This window comes from Oryctolagus cuniculus, chromosome 1 (assembly GCF_964237555.1).
Source record: "Oryctolagus cuniculus chromosome 1, mOryCun1.1, whole genome shotgun sequence".
NCBI classification, from domain to species: Eukaryota; Metazoa; Chordata; class Mammalia; order Lagomorpha; family Leporidae; genus Oryctolagus; species Oryctolagus cuniculus.
The window spans coordinates 85,012,639-85,036,336 of NC_091432.1; the positions used below are offsets into that span (position 1 = coordinate 85,012,639).

The window sequence follows — 23,698 nt, forward strand, 5'->3', positions numbered from 1 at the left end:
TTTATTTGGGGGTGTGTGTGTGTGTGTGTGTGAGAGAGAGAGAGAGAGCGCGGTCCCATCCTCTGGTTCCCTCCCCAAATGCTTGTGATGGTTGAAGATGGGAACCGGAGACTCAATCCAAATCTCCTAACTAGATTGTAGGAACCCAATTACTTAACTTATCACAACTTCTCCCGGGGTCTACATTGGCAGAAAGCTGGCATCAGGAACCTGGGATGGAACTAGTGTCTTTGTTTATTTATTTATTTGAAAGGCAGAGTTACTGTGAGTGAGATCCCAGTGGAAAGAACAGGTCTTCAAAGAAGGGGGTACCTTTCTCTGAAGGGAGGAGAGAACTTCCACTTTGACTATGACCTTGTCTAAATAAGATAAGAGTCTGAGAACTCAAAAGGCTTCCATAGCCTTGGAAACTCATGACTGGAGCATAGGGAGATTACTGATGCCATAAACAGGAGTGTCAATTTGTAAAGTCAACAACAGGAGTCACTGTGCACTTACTCCTCATGTAAGATCTCTGTCCTTAATGTGCTGTACATTGAGATTTAATGCTATAACTAGTACTCAAACAGTATTTTTCACTTTGTGTTTCTATGTGGGTGCAAACTGTTGAAATCTTTACTTAATATATGCTAAACTGATCTTCTGTATATAAAGAGAATTGAAAATGAATCTTGACGTGAATGGAAGGGGAGAAAGAGCGGGAAAGGGGAGGGTTGTGGGTGGGAGGGAAGTCATTGGGGAGGGGGGGAAGCCAATGTAGTCCATAAGCTGTATTTTGGAAATCTATATTCATTAAATAAAAGTTAAAAAAAATGAAAGGCAGAGTTATAGAAGAGGATAGATCGATCGATTGATCTCCTATCTGTTGGTTTACTGTCCAAATGGCCCACAACAGCTGGAGCTGGGCTGCACTGAAACCAGGAGCCAGGAGCTTCATCAGGTTCTTCCATATGGGTGCAGGGGCCCAAGAACTTGGGCCATCCTCTGATGCTTCCCAGGCACATTAGCAGGGGGCTAGATGGGAAGTGGAGCATCTGGGACTTGAACCAGTGCCTCTCTGTTGGCTCAGGTTTTTACCTGCTGTGCCATAGCATCTGCCCCAGGAACCAGCATCTTCACCACCAGGCCAAATGTCCTCCCCCTTGCTCATTTTTTTTTTTTTTAAGATTTTTGTTTATTTATCTGAAAGGCAGAGTTATACAGAAAGAAGGAGAGAGAGTGATAGAGAGAGAAAGATCTTCCATTCCCCAAATGGCTGCAATGGCTGGAGCTGGGCCAGTCCAAGTCCAAGAGCTTCTCCTGGGTCTCCCACATGGGTGCAGGGGAACAAATGCTAGTGCCATCTTCTGCTGCTTTCCCAGGCACATTAGCCGGGAGTGGAATTGGAAGTGGATCAGTTGGGACTTGAACCAGCACCCAAATGAGATGTTGGTGAAGCAGGCAGTGGCTTTACCTGCTATGCCATGGTGCTGCATACCCCACCCACCCCCACTCTTTTTTTTAAAAGATAAATTTATTTATTTATTTATTTGAAAGAGTTACATGGAGAGAGTAGAAGAGGCAGAGAGAGAGAGAGAGGGAGGGAGGGAGGGAGGGAGAGGGGTAGGGGTAGGGGTAGAGAGGTCTTCCATCCTCATGTTCACTCCCCAGTTGGCCACAATGGCTGGAGCTGCACTGATCCAAAGCCAGGAGTTTCTTTCAGGTCTCCCACGTGGGTGCAGGGGCCCAAGGACTTAAGCCATCTTTTTTTTTTGACAGGCAGAGTGGATAGTGAGAGAGAGAGAGAGAGAGACAGAGAGAAAGGTCTTCCTTTTGCCGTTGGTTCACCCTCCAATGGCCGCCGCGGCTGGCGCGCTGCAGCCAGCGCACTGCACTGATCCGAAGGCAGGAGCCAGGTGCTCATCCTGGTCTCCCATGGGGTACAGGGCCCAAGGACTTGGGCCATCCTCCACTGCACTCCGGGGCCACAGCAGAGAGCTGGCCTGGAAGAGGGGCAACCAGGACAGAATCCGGCGCCCCGACTGGGACTAGAACCTGGTGTGCTAGCGCCACAGGCAGAGGATTAGCCTATTGAGCCGCGGTGCCGGCCAGGCCATCTTCTATTGTTTTCCCAGACCATAGCAGAGAGCCGGATTAGAAGTGGAGCAGCAGGGACTCGAACTGGCACCCATATGGGATGCTGGCACTGCAGCCACAGCACAGGCCCCGCCACGTAGTCCCATCTTTTTCAGTACTCAGTGCCTTTTCAGTGTGCTCCAGTGGCAACCTGGGTGTGGCCTTACACAGCACTTGCTCTGTCTTATTCATATTACCTATCCCCCCCCCCCCCCACTAGGAGGTTGGTTCTGGGATGACAAGGGCCATGTCGTGTTCATCTCTGTGTTTCTAAGCCTGGCATGTAGGAGGGAATTGAAGCAGTCTGAACTGGCCTATCATACACTGAGTTTTTGTAACCACCACCCTGAAAGAGGCAGTTCCTCCCAGAGGCCACAGGCCACAGAGCAGACATCCTACAGAAGTACTGTGCAAGCCAGTCACTGACTTCTAGGTCACTCTGCACTGCAGATCCCAGGGCATAATCTGAGAGCAGACACTTCCTGCCATTCAGATTTGAGCCTCCCCTTCATCATCACTGACACCACCCAGCATGCCGCCTGCACCGCCCAACTCAGGGACTCTTCTAGTAAGGTGAGTCATTGCCTTGGTTGCACATGGTTCCTGATATAAAATTGACCCCTGGCCAATTGTTGCTCTAACAAACTCAACTAAATCTGAATCCTCAAGAAGGTGTGGCTTGACTTTTCACAACAAGGGACTCACTTTTCCAAGAAGTTGGTCTGAGCAAGCTGGTTCCCTTGGAAATCCCTGGTTGATGAGTATTGTGCCCCACTGAGTGGTCCAGGGAGGGTCTTAGACCTGATGGGATGTTCTTAGGGCAGACCTGGGCCAGTGGCTTGTGTGAGAAGAGGAGAGAAGGCTTCTCTCTCCCGAGGTGGGGAATGTCTGGCCCACAGGTCATATAAAGCCCACAAAATCAGTCTGACCCTGCCAAGGCAACCGTAGGTGGGACTTGAAATTCAGTACATCTGTAGCAGGCATTTTTAAAAAAGATTTATTTATTTATATGAAAGAGTTACACAGAGAGAGAAAGAGAGGCAGACAGAGAGGTCTTCCATCTACTGGTTCACTCCCCAATTAGCCACATTGTCTGGAGCTGTGCCGATCTGAAGCCAGGAGCGTCTTCTGGGTCTCCCACATGGGTGCAGGGGCCGAAGGACTGGCCATCTTCTAGTGCTTTCCCAGGCCATAGCAGAAAACTGGATTGGAAGTGGAGCAGCCAGGACTTGAACTGGCGTCCATATGGGATTCTGGCAGTGCAGGCGCGGCTTTACCCACTATGCCACAGCGCCAGTCCCAGGCTAACTTTTAAGTGGATAATTTTTATGGTTTGGGGATGATTTTTTTTTAAAAAAAGATTTATTTGATTTATTTGAAAGAGTTATAGAGAGAAGCAGAAACAAAGAGAGAGGTCTTCCATCACTGGCTTACTCCCCAAATGGTCGCAACAGCTGGAGCTGAGCCGATCCAAAGCCAGGAGCCCGGGAGTTTCTTCTGCGTCTCCCACATGGGTACAGGGGACAAGGACTTGGGACATCCTCCACTAATTCCCCAGGAACATTAGTAGGGAGCTGGATCAGAAGTGGAGCAACGGGAACTTGAACTGGTGCCCATATGGGATCCTGGCCCTGCAGGCTGGGGCTTTAACTGTGTCACAGAGCTGGCCCAGGAGTGATGTTATAAATATCCAAATGGCCCTTGGCAGAAAAGAGGTTCTCCACCCTGTGAGCCTAGACCTTTGAGTTGCTGGGTAATGGTGGTTTTTGTGCTTAGAGATAAATGAGGCCATCACATAGAGTTTACATTATTCAGCAACATATATACCTGTTATAACTCTGTTGCAAGTATAACAACAACAACAACAACAAAAGACCTGAATTTCCTAAGCAGTTCTGTGCTGTCCTAGGAGGGTAAAGAAGGGCAGCACTCCAGGGTCCACGTCTAGCAGCTTGAGCCTGTGCCCAGGGCTGCCTGGAAGAGAGAACACAGCCACAAAGAGTGGCAGGGGAAAGACCAGGGCATTCAGTCAGGAGACCCAGGAGCCAGACCCAGCCTTCACTCCAAGTACTGGGGAGGCCCAGCTCAGGGTGTTGAATGTGGCCCTGCCTCAGTTTCCTCATCAGGCCGTGGGAGCACCAATACGTGGCCTGTGCTTCCCACCTGAGCCATTTCCCTAAGCTTACTTCATCACTGCATGTGAGGCCACAGTCGGTCACCACTGGGTGCTCAGGTGCAATCCTGATGGCTCAGATTATGTGTGACCTTGGCTAGGCAATAATGTTTGGTCTGGTGCTGGTTTAGAGGTTGCTGTGAGGTGTTAGTAGGTGTGATTAACATCTATCTAAAGTCATATCCAATTCCTTAAAAATAAATTTCTCTGGCTCTTTCTACACACACACACACGAACACATGGATACATACACGTGTGTAAATATATGCACATTTATATATACTGTTTCTCTTCCTCTGCAGAACTCTAGCACACTGTTCAGCATAGGTCCCACTCCTATCTTCACTGATTACTAATCTGTGAATATGGACATGTCTCTTAACCTCCTTAATTTTCAATTTATTTTCTTTAAAATTTTTATTTATTTGGGAAGTAGAGAGAGAGAGAGAGAGAGATGAACATTTACTAGTTCACTCCCCAGAAGCCCACAACAGCTAGGGCTGGACCAGGCTAAAACTAAGAAATCAATAACTTTTTATTTATTTATTATTTTTTATTTGTTTATATTTTTGACAGAGTTAGAGAGAGAGACAGAGAGAAAGGTCTTCCTTCCGTTGGTTCACCCCCCAAAAGGCTGCTACAGCCGGCGTGCTGCGTTGATCTGAAGCCAGGAGCCAGGTGCTTCCTCCTGGTCTCCCATGAGGGTGCAGGGCCCAAGCACTTGGGCCATCCTCCACTGCACTCCCGGGCCACAGCAGAGAGCTGGACTGGAAGAGGAGCAACCGGGACAGAATCTGGGGTGCCGGCGCCGCAGGTGGAGGATTAGCCTAGTGAGCTGTGGCGCCGGCCTAGTTTTTATTTTTTAAAAAATTTATTTATTTCAGAGGCAATTACACAGAAAGAGGGAGAGACAGAATCAGAGATCTTCCACCTGCTGGTTCTCTCACCAAATGGCTACAACTGCTGGGGTTAGGCCAGACTGAAGCCAGGAGCCTGGAAATCCATCTGGATCTCCCACATAGGTGCAGGGACTTGGGCCATTTTCCACTGCTGGATCAGAAGTAGAGCAGGGGCTGAAACCAGCACGCATATGGGATGCTGATGTCGCCTTCAACCCACTGTGCCACAACGCTGGCCCCCAGCTGGCTATAAAATAAGGAGATTCTCCTGGGTTCTTTGGGTGGGCCTCATGTAATCACCAGGGCTGATGATCAGGGAATATTTAGGTCCTTGCTTGACCTGTGGCCCATTCCTTAGTCCTCCAAGCTAGCAGCGGTGAGTTGAGTCCTCAAGGGCCCCTCTGGCACTTCTAAAGATCCTGCTAATAAAGAGTCTTAGTCCCCACATGAATGAATTTCCTAGCACAGCTATACCCAGATTCATTATCTTAATAGCTCTGGGGCTGGAAATCTGACAGGGGCCTCCCTGGGTCAGACTTGAGGCACTCAGATCCGGGACCTCACTGTCCAGGGGACTGATTCGAGGACAACTGCCTTTCCCCACCTTGGCAGCTGCAACCACAGACCTGCGCTGCTCCTTCTGTTAGCCCCAGCCCCGGGCAAGCACTTCCTAGGGGCCCCGCCACTCTCACAGCCCAGAAACTGAGAACTTAAGTCTCCCATGTGCATGGCAGGGACTCAAGTGCTTAAGCCATCACCTGTACTTCCCAAGGTGTGCATTAGCAGGAAGCTGGAATGATAAGCAGAGCTGGGACTTGAACTCAGGCAGTTGGCCATGGGATGCAGGCATCCCAAGCAGCATCTTAAGCGGTAGGCCAAATACCCACCCCTGAAAAGCCTCTCTGATAAGGCCTTGCATTCTGGTCACCTTTCCCTCATTTTTCTGGGCCAGTGGTGTCTCGCCTGTGAGAGAGGAATGCCCTTTTCCTCTTATGGAGGGCATCTGTCTATGCACTAACAACAGCAATAACAAAAAACCAGGTGAGCTCGTTAAATAAAATGTGCTGGGGCCAGTGCTGTGGCGTAGCATCTAAAGCTACCGCCTGCAGTGCTGGCATCCCATATGGGCACCGGTTCAAGTCCCAGCTGCTCCACTTCTGATCCAGCTCTCTGCTATGGCCTGGGAAAGCAGTAGAAGATGGCCCAAGTCCTTGGACCCCTGCACCTGCTTGGGGGACCTGGAAGAAGCTCCTGGTTCCTGGCTTTGGATCGGCGCAGCTCTGGCTATTGCAGCCATCTGGGGAGTGAACCAGTGGATGGAAGACCTCTCTCTCTCTCTGCCTCTGCCTCGCTGTAATTCTGCCTTTCAAATAAATAAATGAATCTTTAAAAAATGTGTTTTCCACATTATGGATCTTATTTAATCCTTATATCTATCTTGAAAGGTTGGCAATTTTATTTCCATTTTACTAGTGAGGAAACAATCAGAGACATCAAAAGGCTTGCTCATGCTTTCAGCAGATGAATGGATAAAGAGAATGTGGCATGATTTACAGTGGAATACTGCACAACCTTGAAAGGGAAGGAAATGCTATTATTTGCCAAACATGGATGGACCTCTAGGAAAATATGCTAAGTGAGAGGTAAATCAAGCACAGAGACAAATACTACACGATCTCACTTGTATGTGAAATCTAGAAAAACTGAAGTTGTAGAAGCAGAGGGTCGAATGGGAGTGGTTTGGGGAGATGGTCAAGCTGAGGCAGGGAGCCAAGAACTGCATCTGGGTCTCCCACAAGAACCATCACCTGCTGTCTCCCAGGTAAGTTAGTGGGGGATTGGATCAGAAGCATAGCAGAGGCAGTATGCAATCCCAGGCATTCTTATAAGGGCAGTGGAGTTCCCACGTGGCAGCCTAACCCACTGGACCTCAGTACTGCCCTTTATTTTATTTTTATTTATTTGAGAGGCAGGGGGAGGGAAGAAAGGGGAGAGTGAGTGAGAGAGAGAGAGAGATGGATGGGTGGATGTCTTCCATCTGCTGGTTTACTCTCCCAAAACCCAAATAGTCCAGTCTGGGTCAGGTTAAAGCCGGGGGCCCAGAATTTCGTCTGGGTCTCCCTCGTGGGCAGTAGGAACCTGAGCCACCTGAGCCATCACTTTCTTCCCCCCGGGGTGCATGTCAGCAGGAAGCTAGATCAGCAGTGGAGCAGGCATGGGTCACAGGCCCTCAGATATGGGATGTGGGTGCCCCAGGAAGCCTCTTAGCCTCTGGGCCACAACACCTGCCCTGGTCAGAGGTTCCAAAGTTGTAGTTAAAGAGGAAGAATACGTCTTTGGAGATTATTGTACATCATGGTGATCCTAGTTAATGTCATATTTCAAAATCATGAGAGTAAATTTCAAATATTCTTACCACAAAAATAATAAGGATTTGAGATTGTAGATATCATAATTAGCTTGATTTAGTCATTCTCCATTGTGTGCATATACCATCACTTTGTATTCCATAAATACACAAACTTAATTTTCAATTTACAATGAAAGAGATGTGTTTGATTTCGGATGGCTTTAGGCAGCTCAAGTTCAGAACTGTCGACTTCGAGTTTTGCTTGTTTTTCCTACACCACAGTAGCATGGCTAAAATCCTTGAAGATGTGGGTTTTAGTAGTACTTTCTTGAGTGCTGTGGAGTGCCTGGTCAGATTAACATCTGGGGGAGGGGCATAGAAGATGAAAGTGGGCCCAGAAAGAAAACAGGTTACACGCACTAGTTGTTTCTGTTCTCTATTTAAATGGATACTATGCTGTCTTCTCTTCCATGACAAACCACAACCCGTAGTTCCTGTTCAATTTACTTTCAACATGGGCTTTCGATTTAGAAATTAGAACCTATCTTAATGGATAACTACATTTCTTCTTATTAGAGTGGAAGAAACTTAAGGGCATTTATCTGGTGCCCGTCACAGTGTTTTCAGCAACACATATTTGCTGGATGAATGCATTTTTTTTCTGCCTTTACAATCTACAGCCCTATCCACTAGGCAGGGATTCAAAGTTTAATACCCAGAAGATCCACCAGGTGGTGCTCCAACACTGTCTAGTGTGTGTTATGCTCGGAAAAACAATTCTGTGCATAGGGCCAAAGAGCTGAAATCTGTGGTTTTTGGCTTAAAAGGAGGAGGTGAAGGGGAAGGAAGAAGAGAAGTCTTTGGTCTTGATATTCTGTTGATCACAGGAGGACCACCATGCGAGACCTCCACTCACAGTTCACTTGGGCATATACCACTCCCTCCCACATATACTCCCTCCCACATGATGCCTTTTGCACCTCTCCCAGGCAGGTACTCTTTGTACTAAAATACAAGCCCCTCCCTGCCTCCCTGCCTCCCTGCCTCCCTGCCTCCCTTCTTCCCTTCCTTTATAGAGAGGCAGAGAGAGGGAGGTCTTCCATTTGCTGGTTCACTTCCCAAATGGCCACAATGGCCAGAGTTGGGCCAATCAGAAGCCAGGAGCTTCTCCCAGGTCTCCTATGAGGGTGCAGGGGCCCAGGGGCTTTGGCCATCTTCTGCTTTCCCAGGCCGTAGCAGAGAGCTGGATTGGAAGTGGAGCAGCTGGGACTCGAACCAGCGCCCATATAGGATGCCGGCACTACAGGCAGTGGCTTTACCTGCTACACCACAGTGCCAGCCCAATGTCCCTTTACTTGCTTGAGCACATCTGTCTGCCCTGGTGTCAAGGTGAGACCGCAGGGCCACCTTGCTGCTCAGCAGTCCCTCTGTGAGTTCCCGGATGGCCTCCATTTCTCTTGCCTGTCACAGCCGTGTGCAACCTTCCCTTCTTTCCTCAACCCCCATCCTGCTTCCACAGCAGCCTCCCCGCCCGTTCCCGGGAGATATCTCCACATCTTCCATTCTCAGTTGAAGTGAAGAACATCCCGTGGAGGCTCCCTCGGCCTCTGAACTGTGCACCTGTGAACACTCGTCCCCATCTGTCCCTCACGCTCACCTTCAGGGATGCTAGAGGAGTGGGCTTTCTTCGTAGTCAACATGAACTCTATCCCTGGCTAGTCTTTCATTTATTCACCCATTCTTCAAAAAGTTACTACTGCTGTGTAGTAGGTTCCAGGGATACCAGGTGAGTAGGACTGACGGTGTCCAGTTGGAGGGACAGCTGTGAACTGATAACCAGCCTGCTCGTGGAGAGAGGGGAGCGTTCCTGGGCAGCACTCAGGAGATGGGGCTAATGCAGCTTCTTAGTTCCCGTAACTGGCATAGCTTCCTCACCAGCAAGTTAATGGTACTTCAGGCTCAGGGAGGAATCAGGCTAGGTACACCTGCAGAGGCAATTCCCTCTGACAGAGCCCCTGCACCTGCTGGGAAAGGACCCTGCTTGGCCCCAGAGAAGGACATCGCTGGGCACAGTGGCAGACAAGCCCAGGCACCTACTGGAGTGGAGGTGAGCTGCCCATGTTACGCTGACTTCATGCTTTATCAGATTCCCTGTTGGGCTGTGGTGTGCGTGTGTGTTCTAGGGAGAGACCTGGCTGGCGGTGGAGTGGTGGACATGTGGCTCCTGGAGCTAGGGATGCAGAGAATAATTTGGGGAGCAAGGCAAGGCCCAGGTGCCATGACATGAGAATGACAGTTAAGATGGGAGCTCAGCAGATCAAAAATGGAAGAGACTGAAGGTGTGAGGAGCGTTTGAACAGACAGGGAGTGGGAAGGCCAGGCCTGGTTGAAGGGGAAGAATGTACTCCATAGCTCCCCAGTAACTTGCCTTTGGTGTTTGAAATGGTAGCATCTGCTTCTTACTGTCTTTTTTTTTTTTTTTTGACAGGCAGAGTGGACAGTGAGAGAGAGAGAGAGAAAGGTCTTCCTTTGCCGTTGGTTCACCCTCCAATGGCCACCGCGGCCGGCGCGCTGCAACCAGCGCACCGCGCCGATCTGATGGCAGGAGCCAGGTACTTATCCTGGTCTCCCATAGGGTGCAGGGCCCAAGCACTTGGGCCATCCTCCACTGCACTCCCTGGCCACAGCAGAGAGCTGGCCTGGAAGAGGGGCAATCGGGACAGAATCCGGTGCCCCGACCGGGACTAGAACCCGGTGTGCCGGCGCCGCAAGGCGGAGGATTAGCCTAGTGAGCCGCGGCGCCGGCTTGCTCCTTACTGTCTGACGTGAGGTCTTATCCTGTGCTAAAAGGGACCCAGTGTCTGGGGGAGATTAGGAGCAGCTCTCCCCTCTTCTGTCTGGACTGCTGTGTGCAAAGAACATTTGCTGGGCACCTTTGACATGCCACGGACGACGCCTGCTCTCACAGCACCATGGTGATGGCCACACCTTAACCTCTCTTTTGGAGATGAGGATGCTGAGGTTCAGAGAGACTGTCCGGTCTTGGCTGGTGCCTGCTCTCGTCTCTGGCTCCAAGGCTAGTATTCGTTCTTCTGCATCGCGTGGCCTTCACAGTCAGGATGTGTCAAGTGGTCATGTAAGGAAGAAAGCCCAGGAATATGGGGCCCATGTGAGTTGAAACTACTCCAGTGATAGCTGGATAATAATGCCTGGCACGCAGTCCATGCCTTGGCCCTGCAGCCTCTTTCCACGCACACCTTCCAACATGCAGCACGGTCATGTGCTGTCAGTCACAAGTCTGTGCTGTGTGACTTAACAAGAGAGGAGTTCAGAGCTGGGAGTGATGGCAAGGAACAAAATGGGCAGGTGTGAAGCAGCATCAAAACCTAACCACTGCCTCCACTGTTTCAGCCATGGCTGCCCACTCATATGCCCTCCATGACTCAGAAAGTGCTCTCTATGAGAACTTTTTTTTTTTTTATCATTTATATAAAGTCTCAGATACAGAGAGAGAGGGAGAGACAGAAAGATCTTCCATCCTCTGGTTCACTCTCTAGATGGTTGCAATGGCCAGGGCTGGGCCAGGGCAAAGCCTGGAGCCAAGAGTTTGTCCCAGGTCTCCCACATGGGTAGCAGGTTCCAGGCTACTAGTGGGGAGGTGAATTGGAAGTAGAGCAGCTGGGACATGAACTGATGACTGTATGGGATGCTGGCATTGCAGGTGGCATCTTTTTTTTTTAATAGTATTTAAAAAAATTTCTTTAAGATTTATTTTACTTATTTGAAGGGCAGTTACAGAGAAAAAGAGGGAGGAGGGAAGAGAGAGAGAGGTCTTCCACCTGCTAATTTACTTCCCAAATGGCTTGAAAGGCTAGGGCTGGGACAGGCTGAAGCTAGGAGGCAGGAACTGTATCTGGGTCTTCCACATGAGTGCAGGGGCCCAAGAACTTGGACCAACCTCTGCTGCTTTCCCAGGCGCATTAGCAGGGAGCTGGATTGGAAGTGGAGCAGCTGGAACTTGAACCAGCACTCCTGTGGGATGCCGGATGGCATCTTTACTGCTAGGCCACAACGCCAGCCCCTCCATGGGAATTTTTATGATGTCCATAGCTCCCAGACTCATAAATTTCATGAAACTATAAAATAATAGTTTAAAAAGGTAATCTAAGGTCAATAATCTTTTGCTTTTTTGAGAAAGGACAAACAACAGCAACAGCAAACAAAACAAAACAAAATCCCACTAAAATCCATACAGGATACTTAACATCAACAGGTGGGAAGGACTAACAATAGTGAAAACGTCTTATACATTGAACACATTTAGCTGAATGGACGTGAATGCAATGCCCTCATTTTTCTCATTTTGTTCGGGGTAGTGGGTACTCTTGGGCATCAGTGTTGGGGAGTCTCTTCATTAGATGATTTTCCCACAGAGAAGTCACCAAGACGCACACTTAACTGCTCATCCAATCCATTCATTTGATTGACAGATGGTTGACAGATGATGTAATTAAACATGGATGGGCTGCTGTGGCCAGGGAGTGCAGTGGAGGATGGCCCAAGTGCTTGGGCCCTGCAACCCCATGGGAGACCAGGAGAAGCACCTGGCTCCTGGCTTCGGATCTGCGCGGTGCGTCGGCTGCAGCACGCTGGCCGAGGAGGCCATTGGAGGGTGAACCAACGGCAAAGGAAGACCTTTCTCTCTGCCTCTCTCTCTCTCACTGTCCACTCTGCCTGTCAAAAAAACAAAACAAAAACAAAACAAAACAAAAAACATGAATGGGAGAGATACACTGAAAATATCTTTCCAAAATGTGTTCAGTTTATGGTTGGCCCTTTGAGCAGTGTCATAAGCGCCTAACATGCTCATGGAAGGTGGTTGAGACAAGATGGGTTCATCATTCTCCATAGTGAGCCCCATCCACTGGACTCTGAGATTCATGCCAAGAGCATGAAAGGTTCTGGTTCAGGTTTAAGAAAAAGTATGCACCTAATAAATGTAACTGAAGCTTATTTAGCGTGGACTAAAACCTGGGGCCTGGGCTTCTGGTGCAAGGAGACAGGTTGAGGGGCCGGCGCTGTGGCGTAACAGGTTAAGCTGCTGTCCGCAGCCCCTGCATCCCATATGGGCACTGGTTCAAGTCCCTGTTAATCCACTTCTGAACCAGCTCCCTGCTAATGTGCTTGGGATAGCAGTGGAGGATGGCCCAAGTGCTTGGGCCTGTGCACCCATGTGGCAGACCTGGAAAATGCTCCTGGTCCCTGGCCTCAGCCAGGCCTAGCCCCAGCTTTTGCAGCCATTTGGGGAGTGAACCAGAGGATGGAGGATCTCTCTGTCTCTCTGTCTCTCCCTCTCTGTAATTATTTTATTTTTTAAAAAGATTTATTTTTTAAAATTTATTTGAAAGAGTTACAGAGAAATAGAGACAGAGTTCTTCCATCAACTGGTTCAATCCCAAAATGGCTTCAACAAGCCGGAGCTGGGCTGATCTGCGGTCAGGATCAAGGAGCTTCTTCCGGGTCTCCCACGTGGGTGCAGGGGTCCAAGGACTTGGGCCATCTTCTTTCTGCTTTCCCAGGCCACAGCAGAGAGTTGGATTGGAAGAGGAGCAGCTGGGACTAGAACTGGCGCCCATATGGGATGCCGGCACTGCAGGTGGTAGCTTTACCCACCACGCCACAACGCCAGCCCAAGGGGGTTCTTTAAGGTCCACATTGCAACTGAGCTTGGCATCTCTCACATCCATTCCTGCACCTCCTCTTCAGCTTTCTATTCATTTTTTTTTTCCGACAAATTTCTTTTTAAAAAGTTTCTTTGGCTAGTGCTATGACTCAGTAGGCTAAGTCTCTGCCAGCAGTGCTGACATACCATATGGATAACCTGTTAAGAGACCCAGCTGCTCCACTTCCAATCCAGCTCTCTGCTATGGCCTGGGAAAGCAGTAGAAGATGGCCCAAGTCCTTGGGCCCCTGCACCTGCATGGGAGATCCAGAAGAAGCTCCTGGCTCCTGGCTTCGGATCGGCTCTGCTCTGGCCATTGCAGCCATTTGGGGGAGTGAACCAGTGGATGGAAGACCTTTCTGTCTCCCCCTCTCACTGTCTGTAACTCTGCCTCTCAAATAAATAAAATCTTTTAAAAATTTATTAACATTTTATGAAGTTTGTGTTGATGATTAAATTTCAAAAGTCATGTCAACCAATCAGACATGAATAAAGTTTTACAATGAATATCTCAAATAAATCATTTAATATCAAACATATTCTCATGGGATGACAATAGCATTATTTGTATTGCTCTCTTATTTTTGTAAAAATGAGCTCTTTTCAAGTTTATTAGCAAATTCTGATTTTTAGTACAAGTTGTGTATCTCTTATATGAAATACTTGGGCCAGAAGTACTTTGGGTTCCAGTTTTTTTTTTTTTTTTTTTTTAAATTTTGGAGTAATTGCAAATACATAATGAGACCTCTTGGGGGTTGGACCCAAGTCTAAATATGAGCTTCATTTACGTTTTATGTAAACTTTATGTACATAGCCTGGAGGTAATTTTTATAGGATGTGTAATAATGTTGTCATGAGTTCCATGGTGTGGGAACTCCCTCCCGAGACATGGTGTTGGTGTCAAAATGTTTCGGATTTTGTGCTGTTTCAGAGTTCAGATCAGGGATGCACAAACTGTGCTGTACCAAAGCAAAACAGAAACACAATACATATGTATTTCTAAAACTTCCTATGGACTATTTTTTTTTTTTTTTTGACAGCAGAGTGGACAGTGAGAGAGAGACGGAGAGAAAGGTCTTCCTTTACCGTTGGTTCACCCTCCAATGGCCACTGCAGCCGGCGCACTGTGCTGATCCGAAGCCCGGAGCCAGGTGCTTCTCCTGGTCTCCCATGCGGGTGCAGGGCCCAAGCACCTGGGCCATCCTCCACTGCCTTTCTGGGCCACAGCAGAGAGCTGGCCTGGAAGAGGGGCAATTGGGACAGAATCCGGCGCCCTGACCGGGACTAGAAGCCGGAGTGCTGGCGCTGCAGGCAGAGGATTAGCCTAGTGAGCCCCGGCGCCAGCCTGGACTATTTTCTAGTGAAAAACAATTTGGTATTAAGTGTTCTTATGCTCAAATCCTACAAGTAACCTTACTGTCAGCTGAGCTTTTGTGCGCCAAGACCTTTGTTAATTTTAGGGATATTAAGATAATAAGTGCAGTTTTAATCACTCCTTCCTCATCACTGAAATGTGTGCTTTTCTTTATCCTCTGGGGTCTTGACCCACCTGATGTTGAGGGACCCCCTAAAGTGGATTTTCATTTTCTTTTTTTCACTTTCTTCTACTTCCTCAATTTCTTCTTCTGGTTCAGGAACTTTCTTTCTTTTTCTTTTTTCTTTTTTTTTCCTTTGGAAGTTCACATTCTGCAATCGTATTTTTAGGCCAGGCGTAACCTAAGTGTCCACTTCCCCCACCTTCGTAGCGTCTGGATTTATCAAAGCAGTTTCGGCTTCGGATGAACTCAGCTGCTCTTCCGTTGTGGATCGCAAGGCTCGCTTTTATCACTCTCCCAAATAACCGTTTGTTGTTTATGGCCTTGGTGCAGTTTTGCGCAGTCCTTATGCGAAACCAAAACAAATGCAACCCCTTTACTCTGCCAGCTCTCTTTATCTTTCGTGATAGCCACCTTTACAACTTTGCCGAAGTTGGAAAACATCCGGGGAAAGTCGTTGTCTGCCAGGGTAAAAGACAAGTTGGAGACCTACCCTACGCATTGACTTGCGGCCAGTCCACCCCTCAGTTCTGCGGGTGGCACGGTGGCGCTGGAACCCTGGATCCGGCCAGCTCAACCCTGACTCCTTCTGCCCCTTCGCAGCGGCTTGGGTGCCGCGGGTCCTGGTAGGAGCAGGCGCCGAGCTCAGCGTCCTATTCTGACACTTCAGCCTTGATTGTACTGTTTTTGCCCAGCTTTCTGCTCTCTGCTGTTTCCTTTTTGGACTCTTCCCACTCTCCCTCCGAGCAAGCTGCGCATCTTGCACACAGATGCCTTGCAGGTTTTAGCCCTCAGACCTCCCTCTCCTTTTGACCCTGTGCTTTCTGTCACCTCTGCCTGAATCACGCGCCTTCCCTGTGAGCAGCGTGTCTTACACGTGCCCTCTTCCCCAAGTCCCCCAGGCTATGTGGGATAACCCTGCTGCGCACTCCTGTGCTGTATGGTGGAGATGCAAAGGGGGGGACACTTGGAGAAGGGGAGTCCTGGCCACAGGGAGGAGCTGCAGTGCACAATCGTGGCGGGGGACCGGAGGCAGCTGAAGCATGGTCTAGATCTCCCCAGTATCCCATCAGTTACTGGCCACATCCATCCTAAGGGGCAATGAGGATCGATCGATCTATCTACCTACCTACCTATCTATCTATCTTCTATGCTACCTATAAATAGGCTACTGTCTTTTTTTTTAACTTTTATTTAATGAATATAAATTTCCAAAGTATAGCTTATGGATTACAATGGCTCTCCCCCGCCATAACTTCCCTCCCACCCGCAACCCTCCCCTCTCCCACTCCCTCTCCCCTTCCATTCACATCAAGATTCATTTTCAATTCTCTTTATATACAGAAGATCAGTTTAGCATATATTAAGTAAAGCTTTCAACAGTTTGCACCCACACAGAAACACAAAGTGAAAAATACTGTTTGAGTACTAGTTATAGCATTAAATCACGATGTACAGCACATTAAGGACAGAGATCCTCCATGAGGAGTAAGTGCACAGTGACTCCTGTTGTTGACTTAACAATTCGACACTCTTGTTTATGGCATCAGTAATCCCTCTAGGCTCTTGTCATGAGTTGCCAAGGCTATGGAGGCCTTTTGAATTTGCCGACTCTGATCATATTTAGACAAGGTCATAGTCAAAGTGGAAGTTCTCTCCTCCCTTCAGAGAAAGGTACCTCCTTCTTTGAAGACCTGTTCTTTCCACTGGGATCTCACTTGCAGAGATCTTTCATTTAGGTCATTTCATTTTTTTTTTTTTTTTTTTTTTTTTTTGCCAGAGTGTCTTGGCTTTCCATGCCTAAAATACTCTCATGGTCTTTTCAGCTGGATCCGAATGCCTTAAGGGCTGATTCTGAGGCCAGAGTGCTGTTTAGGACATCTGCCATTCTATGAGTCTGCTGTGTATTCTGCTTCCATTGTTGGATCATTCTCTCCCTTTTTTATTCTATCAGTTAATATTAGCAGACACTAGTCTTGTTTATGTGATCCCTTTGATTCTTAGACCTATCTGTGTGATCAATTGTGAGCAGAAATTGATCACTGGGACTAGTGAGATGGCATTGGTACATGCCACCTTGATGGGATTGAATTGGAATCCCCCGGTACATTTCTAACTCTACCATTTGGGGCAAGTCTGATTGAGCATGTCCCAAATTATACATCTCTTCCCTCTCTTATTCCCACTCTTATATTTAACAGGGATCACTTTTCAGTTAAGTTTCAACACTTAAGAATAATTGTGTATTAATTACAGAGTTCAACCAATGGCTACTGTCTTTTTCTAAGAGCCTGGGCTAGGAGGAACCAATTGCATTGGCTCTTAGAGGTGATATCACAGATTCTTCCATTTTCTCCTGGAACCTGATCGTTCAGAGAGAAGAGCAAAGGAGACTAGGGCAGCCTAAGCCTGACCTGGGGAGGGGTGGCGCGGGTGGGAATTGTTTGCTCTGCCACCTGGCTTATGTGTGGCCCCAAATAATTCATCCCTCCTCCCCTGGTAGCCTTTATTCACCTGTAAAGTGGGTATAATAATTTTTTACCTGCCTCAGAGGTGTGTTGGGAGGTGTAATTAATGATGGTCCCAGGACTTTGAGAGACAGAGATGAAAGGCCCTGCTTAACAAGTACACATCATTATGATGATGAATGGTAGTTTTCTGCTTTGAACCCACCAGGAGACTGCCCTTTGACTTAGGTCATTTAGCTGCATCTAGGCTCCTCCTTCAGACAATAGGAGACATTGCAGCCTCTAGCTGGCCACACAAGGAACTTAAGACTTGGAAATCGACAGCCATCCTAACAGGGATTTTAATCTCTGTTTTACTCACCCTCTTTTGATGGGCCCCCCAAATGATCTGACTTGAAAAGTGGCAGCTTTTATATATTATCAATAATCTGTTTCATCCAAAGGACTTCACAGGTGTGAAAGGTGGGGAGAAAATTGCTCACTGCCCCTAATTAGGCATTGCTTTTCTGGAACACTGAGAAAATCCAGAGGTCTGAATGCCAGCAAGGGACGGATTTTCCAAGATGGGACCAAAGTGACTCATTATGTTGGGTCCTGGGGCTTCTGGAAGCTGGGACCCGCTACTCCCATGAAGGATCCTGCTTTGTGGTTCCCATGTAGACACCCCCAGCCCCATCTCACAGTGTGCCCTGTAAATGCAGACTGGGATCCCAATGAATGATGATGCACTTAGCTTCCCTCGTGGGACCCAGCAGAGGGACCATCAGCCTGGACAGCCTGTCCTGGATGCTTGCTCTCACTTGCTTCTTGTTAGCTCTGTGACCTTAGGCAGGTTCCGATAACCACTATGGGCTTTCTGAGGGCCACACATGTACTTTAGAAGTTGCTAAGGGAGATTAAAAGAGAGAAGGCCTGTGAAACACCATGTGCTTGGCATGTCATAGGTACTTAATGGATTTTTCCTTCCCCTTCCCTTCAGTGGACCTGAAGAAAGCTGGAGCTGTTTATAAAACTGCTGGACAGATGGCCAGGGTGTCTGGCCATAGGCAGGCTCCTTGGAGAGGCTGGGTCCTTTTGTTGCTGCACTCATGCAAGGATATGAGTATATACTGTGAAGTGGGGCAGGTCCTCCCTCCTCAATTCAGTAACCTGGTGGTAACCTAGTACTGGGGACAGCTTCTGGAGTGGCCTTCATACTATTTTAGAATCTTTCAACCAATGGCTAGAGTGTTCTCAGTTCTGCTAGAATTGGACAACATGGAGGAGTCAGGAGGGGTGAGGATCAGTGATATGCTTTGACATTATTTTTTGAGTGTTTAAAATTACTTTTTATTATTTAGCAGACATCTGAGTGTCTCAGTTATTTCTGTGCATATGTTCAGAAGCGGACTCCACATCTCTTTTCAATAAAGAAGCAGCATAGAGCATTAGCTCTATTTTTTATTCCAATCTATTATTGGCAGGTGTCACTTTGTCCTCCCTCTCTGTACCAGAACATGCCCTGTGGTGTGCAGTTCAATCTAGATCCCACACTTTGAGAAGGCTATAGATGACACGGGCATGAACTTGAGTTGATGCTCCAATGGTAAAAGGAATCGCTGAGCTCAGAAGGAAGATGCAGGAGATATGTGATCATTGTGTCCAAGTATTTGAAGGTGAAGTGAAAGATTAGAGATGTCAAACTACGAAGTTGCAGAGAGACAGATCTTGGCTCATTAAAAGGACATTTTTGGGGGCCAGTGTTGATGCACAGTGGATTAGGCCTGTGATGCCAGTATTGCATGTTGGAGCACTGGTTTGAGTCCCGGCTGCTCTTCTTGCAATCCAGCTCCCTGCTAATGCATCTGGGGAAGCAGTGGAAGATGGCTCAAGTACTTGGGCCCCTGCCCACCTACATGGGAGACCTGGATGGATTTCCTGCCTGGCTTCTGGCTTTGGCCTAGCCCAGCCTAGCCATTGCAAGCTTTTGGGGAGTGAAATAGCAGACAGAATGTCTCTTTCTTTCTCTAACTTTGCTTTACAAATAAATCTTTCAAAAAAGATGTTTTTCACCCTCTGGATTGCCTGGAATGGAATTCTAATTAATTAAGTCTGGATAAACAACTGACAGGAATTGTGATCAGAAGCCCAGGCACTGGGATTGTGCACTGACTTGAGCTGTAAGATCTCTTTCAACTCTCTCACATGTATGGCTTGTGATTCTGAAATATGTTCAAATTAACAAGCCATGTATGGAACCCAGGGTAGCTGCTTGTTAACCAGAACATTTGCTTAGTGGAGCAGTCCTTGACACTGCTTGTAATAGGAAGTTTACTCATTTAAGTTTTGGCGACATAAACATCAGCTTTGTGCCAAATACTGCTAAGCATGTAATCATAGCTTAGTATTAAGCCACTCTGCCAGACCCTAGTGAGTAGTGAAATGGTCCCATGGTGTCAACTCTTCCTAGCACTCCCATAAGCCTCTTGGCCATCTTGGTCAGTAGAAGTGGGAGCTGCTGAAATAATCTGGCCAAATTACTTTTTTTTTAAAGATTTATTTATTTATTTGAGAATCATAGTTACACAGAGAGAGGAGAGGCAGGGCTGGGAGAGGTTCTTCATCCAATGGTTCACTGCCCAATTGGCCACAACAGCTGGAGCTGCACCAATCCAAAGCCAGGAGCTTCTTCCGGGTCTCCCACATGGGTGCAGGGGCCCAAGCACTTGGGCCATCTTCTACTGGCTTCCTAGGCCAAAGTAGAGAGCTGGATCGCGAGTGGATCTGCTGGGTCTCAAACCGGCACCCATATGGGATGCCTGCGCTTCAGGCCAGGGCATTAACCCACTGCGCCACAGCACTGGCCCCCAAATTACTAGTCTTAATGATGGTGAAACACATCTCTGAAGGCAATGCTGGGGAATGCTCTGGAAATAAGTACACACAGCCAGTCAGTAAACTGTGGAGGCCCAAAGTTGGCTGTAGACATGGGAGGTTACCTGTCCACTACAGTGTCTAACCAGCCTTTAGGACTAACATACAAGCACTCAGTTGAGAGCCCTAGGTAAGGTTGCCTAATCATTAGGGATGAGACTGTGAGGTTTTGAATTATTTTGGCTTCAGAAGGTTAAATGTTCAGACTTAGAAGAAAAGCATTATTTTCAGTGATTCAAAGAAGTTCAATGTAATGAAAGCACTTTAGAAGAGTGTCTGATCTACTGTCAGTGAGACTCACACTTTGGGAACCTTGGTATGTGAGATGCCAACCCTGGAATTTCACAGAGGAAAGATATTCACTAGATGCCTTCAAGGTAGATGAGGAAGGAGGAGAGACAACCAGGGTCTGGGAGTTTTTCTCTGGCAGCACCCACTGGGCTTGTTCATGCAGCAGAATCTCCTGGAGGACTTATTTAAATCAGATTGCTGGGCCCCCGCTGAGTCAATAGGGCTGGGCTGGGGTTCCTGAATTAGCTTGTCTAGCAAGTTCCTGGATGACGGGGATGTTGCTGGTGTGGGGCCCACACCTTGAGAACCACTGTTTTTGGGGAAAGATTGAAGGAAGTTCATCTGATCTTCCATTCGCCCTGTCTTCCTTGGGGAGGAGATCAGGAGGCCAGGCTGGAGCAGGCTGTTCTCCACACGCAGGCAGGTGATGGGTGATGGGTGGGCGAAGACAGCTGGCAAGCCACTCCTGAAGGCAGGACCTACGTGTTGGTGGCTGAGGTGGGAGCAGTCAACCCAGAGGCCCAGAAGTGGACCTAGCAGGGAACATGGTGGTCATCTAAAAGCACGTTCTGATAATACATCTGAGAAATACACTTGTGATGGTTCATTTTATGAATCAACTTAGCGAGGCTACGGCACCAGATATTTGGTCAAATGTTATTCTAGATGCTTCTGTGAGGATCTTCTTTTTTAGATAATATAACATTTAACTCCATGGACATTGAGTAGAGCAGGTTACCCTCCCGTGTGTGTGTGTGTGTGTGTGTGTGTGTGTGTGTGAAACAATCAGTTGATCTCCCTGGAAGGAGGGAATTCTGCCAATGGGCTAGCTTCAGAATTGCACTACAACTTTCCTCTGGGTCTCCAGCCTTCTGGCCTGTGCCCTTAGAGTGTGCAAACACCAAGTGTCCACAATCACCTGAGCCAATTCTTTGAAATAAATCTTTCTCTCTAGATGCATCCTGTTAATTTTGCTCATTTGAATGTTGATTAGTGCAACATTCAATGGGATGTGGCCACTGGCAGGTTAGCAATGCATATATAATCCCCTATTAGTGTAAAAAATAAATGTGAGATATTACCACCACAGTTTGAAATGTTGATTCCCTTTCTGGGCTGGAGGTGGGGTGGTAGGTGGTGGTGGGTGGAGGTGTGGCATTTATGGAGGACATTTATGTTATTTGGACTGATCTCACTCAACATGAGTCAGAGAAGGGAAGAAGGAGCTATAGGGGCCACAACTCTGGTGACAAATGTGCAGGCACCAGTTTGGTGTTTTTCTTCTAATAAATGATGCACCTTTTAATTTTCTATTTTGGGGTACTTACTCAGCACTCTCACCTTCAAAGGCCCTGGAAAATGTAGTTAACATATCCTTACAACATCACTAGAAGATGGTGGGTGTTAGTCCCACTTTATGTCTGGTAAGACTGAGGTAGGAAGATTGTGACACACTTAAAGATGTGGTTAGAGACCAAACTTGAGCCTTGCTGACACCAAGATCTGTGTCTTCTATAAAGTCTTTCTTCTTTCTGAAGAAATTCATACTTGCATAATCAACATTATTCTTATTAACAGTAATATGGGTAGCTACCATGTACCAGGTGCCATATAGAATACTTCACATAAATCAACTCATTCAGTTCTTCCAACAGCCCTATGTGGCTGATGAGGATATCATCCATATCTCATATATGGAAAACTAAGACTCCGGGAAGTGAATACATTATTTTTTTTTATTTGACAGGCAGAGTTAGACAGTGAGAGAGAGAGACAGAGAGAAAGGTCTTCCTTCCTTTGGTTCACTACCCAGATGGTCGCCACGGCCAGCACGCTGTGCTGATCCGAAGCCAGGAGCCAGGTGTTTCCTCCTGGTCTCCCATGCAGGTACAGGGGCCCAAGCACTTGGGCCATCCTCCACTGCCTTCCTGGACCACACAGAGAGCTGGACTGGAAGAGGAGCAACTGGGACTAGAATCTGGCACCCATATGGGATTCCAGCGCTGCAGGCAGAGGATTAACCAAGCGAGCCATGGCGCCGGCCCCAGTGAATACATTTGTTCAAAGTAGCACAGCTGGGAAGTAAATGGGCTGGGTTTAAACTGGCCTCCAAATCCCACTTGTGCACCACCACTCCCTAATGCTTTCTGCAAATCCTGAGGATTCTGTGGGGAACAAGGACCCTGAGGGCAGTGATTCTGTGCATTAGAGATTTTGAGCACTATTGAATTGTAAACAACGCAAGGATGAGGTGCTGGGCTGGTTTGTGCACTACTGCAGCCCCAGTGCTTAGCCGAGAGTCTGATACCCAGTAGGCACTTAGGAAATGTTTGTTAAATAAATGAATAGATTGCTTTGGAAACTTTCTGCAGAAATGCATTGAAAGTAAAAAAGGCAGCTTCTCCTAGATGTATAAGAAGCTTCACATATCATTTTGGTGCCCCAAGAAAGAGGGAAACCCGAAAGATGTCCTGGAAGGTCTAATGTGGGAAATGGTATAGTCCACAAGGGTGTATGTTGTCCAGTTCTAGTGATTTTCACTATGGTTGCTTTAGTCTGTCCTGGCCTATCTGTACTAAACTGAAGACCAGATTATAAAGAACAAGGCATGACTGAGGTACACAGAGGAGAAATTAGCCACCTTCGTTGTTGGGTAGAGGCTCTTATGGGCGTTTTGAGCTTCCCTTTGGACTGGGTGTGGTTACAGGGGACCCAGTATTAATGGCTTTTCCTGAATGGATGGCGTACCATACTTGATCTCCCAGGAAAGCTAGAGAAATGACATTGGAATGCATGATGTCATGCCAATAGGATGGGATTATGTCCATGACTACAGCACAGTCTGTGACAAGGACTTAGAGCACTTTCCCCCCATTTCTGTCCATCAAGGCAGAATCAGTGCTGCCCTCATTCCCTTCCACAGAGACTTCTCTTCTCATTGCTTTATTCCTTCCTAAGCTCCAGGTGGTAGAGAGGAGGGCTTCCTGTTATTGGTCCAACCACACTATCTCATCAGAAGAGCTGACTTGTTGAGGTTGATTTGTTCTGAGAGGAGGAGCGTGGTGGGGCAAGAGGCGTGGAGTCACCACACAGACCCCAGGAGTCGGGTGAAAGCGGGCAAGAGGTGAGCAGCCCGCAGACTCATTTATTTCAGTTGGTACAGCAGCTTAAATAGCCGAGGCAGCCAATACAGTCAAGGGGCGGTTTATGTCCTAACCAATCATAGCCCGTT

General features: G+C 47.8%; 1 pseudogene; it reads right to left on the bottom strand.

The window, feature by feature from the left end:
- Nucleotides 1-14,556: 14,556 nt before the first annotated feature.
- On the bottom strand, nucleotides 14,557-23,294 carry LOC127483861 (zinc finger CCHC-type and RNA-binding motif-containing protein 1 pseudogene; annotated as a pseudogene).
- Nucleotides 23,295-23,698: the final 404 nt, after the last annotated feature.